The 5,000-nt window shown below is 44.5% G+C and overlaps 1 protein-coding gene across 1 annotated transcript in view; it reads right to left on the bottom strand.

Annotated features, from left to right (window-relative positions):
- Positions 1-5,000, bottom strand: part of LOC143130798 (nesprin-1-like) — a gene marked incomplete at both ends in the record, with an annotated part of 40,875 nt that overhangs the window by 14,250 nt on the left and 21,625 nt on the right. The window lies entirely within an intron of this gene.

Below are 5,000 nucleotides of genomic sequence, written 5' to 3'. Positions count from 1 at the left end.
GACAAAATAACGCTAACTAATGCATACATGGAGAAAGCTTTGAGTTGGAGTAACATTAAGCCTGAAGATGGAAAAGCATTGTCCAGTTACGCACTCTTTCTTCGAGCATGCTGTAATCTGTCACAAACTCTGCAAGATATGGAAGAGCTTAGTCTACCTTCTAACCTGAGACTTCTTGTTTCAAAGCTTCCTCTTAAATTAAGGGAAAGGTGGCGGTCAATCGCTTTTAACATTCTGGAGCATAGGCAAACAAGGGCTACTTTCTCTGATCTTGTTAACTTCATTGAGAAACAAGCTAGAATCATGGAAGATCCACTTTTTGGTGACCTACAACAGCCATCTTTCACAAAGAAGGTTCTTCAGTCAAAACCTGTGTCAGATTCCAAACTTTCCTTTAAAAGCAAAGGTAGCTTTGTCACCACTGTGACCGATGCACCTACACATCTTAAGAGTGAAGTTCCCAAGCAAGATGGGTTAAAGAAACTATCTACTCATGACAGGTCGATTAGTTCAATCCCTTGTCCAATTTGTAATGGAACACACGCCTTAGATGCATGTGAAGAGTTGCTATCTAAGTCTCATAATGAACGTGTTGAATTGTTGAAGAGGAAAGGTATTTGTTTTGGCTGTTTGGTAAAGGGCCATATGAGCAAAGATTGTAAAAGACGTCTCACCTGTGCTGTGTGCTCTAAGAAACATCCAAGCATCCTACACATCCAAAGGCCTGATGGGGTCACAAACAGCCAAAGGAGCCATGGGTCTGAGAAGTCCATTAATAGTGGATTGGTCTCACTGGAAAAGACAAGCATTGGATCCAGTGATGATCATTGTACATTGGCTATTGTGCCTGTTCAGGTTAAGCTAAGTAATTCAAATCAAATTGTCAAGACTTACGCATTCCTTGATCCAGGTAGTTCTGCCACATTTTGCACGGAGAGTCTCCGAAGACGGCTGAACGCAAAGGGAAGGCACCACAGGATCCTTTTACGTACTTTGGGTCAAGAGAAACCCACTGACAGCTTCGTCATCAGAGGCTTAGAAGTAGGCAGTTTAGATGGTGGAGACTTTGTTGGACTGCCAGATGTCTACACACAGAAAGAAATCCCAGTCAGCAAAGACCATATCCCTAAGCAAAAGGATTTGGAGAAATGGCAACACTTGAAAGATGTATTCTTGCCAAGCATTGATGCTGATATTGATTTGTTGATTGGAATAAATGTGCCCAAACTTATGGAGCCATGGAAGGTGGTAAATAGCAAGGGCAATGGGCCCTTTGCTATCAAAACCCTGTTGGGCTGGGTTGTTAGTGGTCTTCTCAATGATGAGCACACATGTCTCGACAAGCAAGGCAAACCTTATGTCTACAGCCACCGGATTTCTGTAGAAAGAGTGAGTGAGCTTCTGGTTCAACAATTCAATCATGACTTCCCTGAGGGTGCATATGAGAAGGTGGAAATGTCTCAAGAAGATCTGAGATTCTTGGAAATAATAAACACCTCTGCAAAACTACAACATGGACACTATCAGTTGCCGCTGCCATTTAAAAGGGATCCCAAAATGCCAAACAACCGGCTGATGGCAGAGCAAAGGGCAGTGTCATTAAAGAAGAAGTTTTGTAGAAACAAGACCTTTCAAGAGGAATACAAGTTGTTCATGGACACCATTCTAAAATGTGGACATGCTGAAGTTGTGCCCAGAGAGGATTTGACATTTCAGAATGGCAAAGGCTGGTATATACCACATCATGGGGTACGTCACCCCAAAAAAGGAAATTTGCGGGTAGTTTTCGACTGCTCTGCATCTTACCAAGGAACATCTCTCAATAGTGAACTTTTGCAGGGTCCAAACCTTACAAACTCCTTGATTGCAGTCTTACTGCGTTTCCGCCTTGAAAATGTGGTCATCCTGGCAGATGTGGAGAAGATGTATCATCAGGTCAAGATACCACCAGAGCATGTTGACTTTCTCCGTTTCTTGTGGTGGAATGATGGCGACATCTCTCAGCCTCTCTTGGAGCACAGGATGACCGTTCACATCTTTGGAGCGACGTCGTCAGCTAGTTGTGCCAGTTACGCATTGAGAAGAGCTGCTGAGGACCATAAAAACAGTTTCTCAGCTGAAGCAGTGAACACTGTTTTGAATAACTTTTATGTGGATGACTTGCTGAAGTCAGTGGATACAGAGGCCCATGCCATTCACCTCTATCAAGAATTGAAAACCCTATGTGCAACGGGAGGTTTCAATCTTACCAAATGGTCAAGTAACAGCCGAGCGGTCTTGGCTCACATTCCTGATCTTGAAAAGGCAATGGGAGTGAAAGACTTAGACCTAGACCTTGAAGACTTACCTCTGGAACGAGCTCTTGGTGTGCATTGGTGTGCTGAAGAAGACGTCTTTAAGTTCCATGTGTCTCTCAAAGAACAACCATGCACTAGACGAGGAATTCTGTCCATGGTCAGTTCAATATATGACCCGCTAGGATTTCTTGCCCCTGTAACCTTTACAGCAAAACACCTCTTGCAGGAACTGTGCAGGCTGAACCTTACCTGGGACCAAGTCATTCCTAATGCTCATGCAGAATCCTGGAAGCACTGGATGCGTGGCCTTGGGACTCTCACGGACTTCAACATCACCCGCTGCTTCAAACCAAAGAATTTTGGAAAAGTAGAGTGTGCACAAATGCATCACTTTTGTGACGCAAGTGAAGCTGGATATGGCACAGTGACCTATGTAAGGTTAGTCAATAGTCAGGATCAAGTGCACTTAGCCTTTGTCATAGGAAAATCTAGAGTGGCTCCATTGAAACTAATGACCACTCCGCGTCTTGAGCTGACCGCTGCAGTTTTAGCTGTTCGTATAGACCGGATGCTTACAACTGAGTTACAGTTGCAACTGGAACCATCTGTATTTTGGACAGATAGTACAACTGTACTGAAGTACATAAGAAATGACAGCAGACGATTCCACACCTTTGTCGCGAACCGTGTTAACACAATCAGGGGTGTGTCTGATGCGTCCCAGTGGAAACACATCCCTGGAAAAATGAATCCAGCGGATCATGCATCACGTGGGCTGAATACTAAGGAATTTCTGAAGAACAACATCTGGATCAACGGTCCTAAGTTTTTGACAGACTTACCTGAACACTGGCCCAATCCACCAATCGGACTCATACTCTCTCCAGAGGACCCAGAGTTGAAGAAAGAAGTACTTGAAGTCCATGTCATTGCTGCAGGTCACTATGATGCCACCAGTGCGCTACTGAATTACTTTTCAACTTGGAATAAGCTCAGAACTGCTGTTGCCTGGTTACTGAAGCTGAAGAGCTTGCTTACCCAACGTGTCCTGGAAAGGAAAGGGTCCTTAAAGACCTCAAAGGCTGGTCCTATGTCACTCTCTGCTCAGGACCTAGAAGAAGCAGAAGAAGCCATTGTGAAGTTTTGTCAAGGTAAAGGATTCCCACAGGAAATGGCAAGCCTACACAATGGAAGGAGCATAGGTCGGAAAAGTTCCATCTTTCGGCTGGATCCAGTACTCGACCATGGCATATTAAGGGTTGGTGGCCGCCTGAGCAAGATGGCTATGCCAGAAGAGCAGAAACATCCTGCCATCTTGCCTAAGGGACATCACATTTCGAAGCTTCTGTTACGTCATATCCACCAGCAGATAGGGCACAGTGGAAGAAATCACATATTGTCAAACCTACGGAAAAAATATTGGATTCCTTGTGCAAATTCCCTTGCAAGGAAAATTGTGAATAGTTGCGTGCCCTGCAGGCGGAAACATGCATGTGCAGGTGAGCAAAAGATGGCGGATCTGCCAATTGATCGTTTGACCCCTGACCTTCCTCCATTCTCACATGTAGGAGTGGATTATTTTGGACCTATAGAGGTGAAAAGAGGGCGTGGCATGGTAAAGCGATATGGCGTGATATTTACTTGTCTCACTAGCAGAGCAGTACATTTGGAAGTGGCGCACACTATGGATACAGACTCCTGTGTGAATGCATTCAGGCGCTTCATATCCAGAAGAGGTCAAGTCAGAGAATTAAGGTCAGACAATGGAACAAATTTGATCTCTGCAGAGAAGGAATTACGAGAGGCACTGAAATCTTGGAATCTGGACCAAATTGAGCGCAGTCTCATACAGAAAGGTGTCAAGTGGACGTTCAATCCTCCGGCTGGTGCCCACCATGGAGGCGTTTGGGAGCGCATAATACGAATGGTCAAGAAGATCTTGTCATCTGTCACAAACCAACAATCCATGGATGATGAAGGTCTAGTCACAGTGATGTGCGAGGTTGAATCCATCCTAAACAGCCGTCCTTTGACAACCGTTTCAGATGACCCCAATGACTTAGAACCACTGACCCCCAACCATCTACTGCAGCTTAAAGTCCAACCCGTGCTACCACCAGGAATGTTCAGAAAGGAAGATCGATCTATACGCCAGGAGGCGGTGGCGACAAATACAATATATCGCTGATCTGTTCTGGACACGCTGGATACAGGAATATGTTCCACTCATGCAAGAACGACCTAAATGGTCCCGCATCAGGCCAAATTTCTGTGTGGGAGACATTGTTGTAGTGGCTGATCCTACAGCACCACGAGGCTCGTGGGTGATGGCAAGAGTCATTGAAGCTATAATGGATTCAAAGGGCCTTGTTCGTACTGTAAGACTACAAACTAAAACCAACCAGCTGCTAAGACCCATCAGCAAGATCTACCTTCTGTTAAAAGCCGATAGCCAAGATTAAGCTGAGACTCACGGAATGCGCACGTGCTTCCTTTTGCATTACATTCATATACTGATACTTGCACTCATTTAGATTCAAATTAGAATTGCCAATTTTTTAGTTTTGGTAATATAAAGTATAAATTAGCTCCCTTTTTGAGTATGTTTTGTTATAGCCACACGTAGTTGCTATAAGGGGCCGGATATGTTGGAGCCAAATTTAGTTTGAATTTGCTTTTTGGTGTAGACTCTTATTTTGCTTG

The sequence above is a fragment of the Alosa pseudoharengus genome, unplaced genomic scaffold, assembly GCF_046254945.1.
Source record: "Alosa pseudoharengus isolate Yale_2024_CS ecotype anadromous, Long Island Sound unplaced genomic scaffold, YU_APseudo_1.1 YU_APseudo_1.1_scf_176, whole genome shotgun sequence".
Lineage (NCBI taxonomy): Eukaryota > Metazoa > Chordata > Actinopteri > Clupeiformes > Clupeidae > Alosa > Alosa pseudoharengus.
This window is presented reverse-complemented; position numbering and strand designations above follow the sequence as displayed.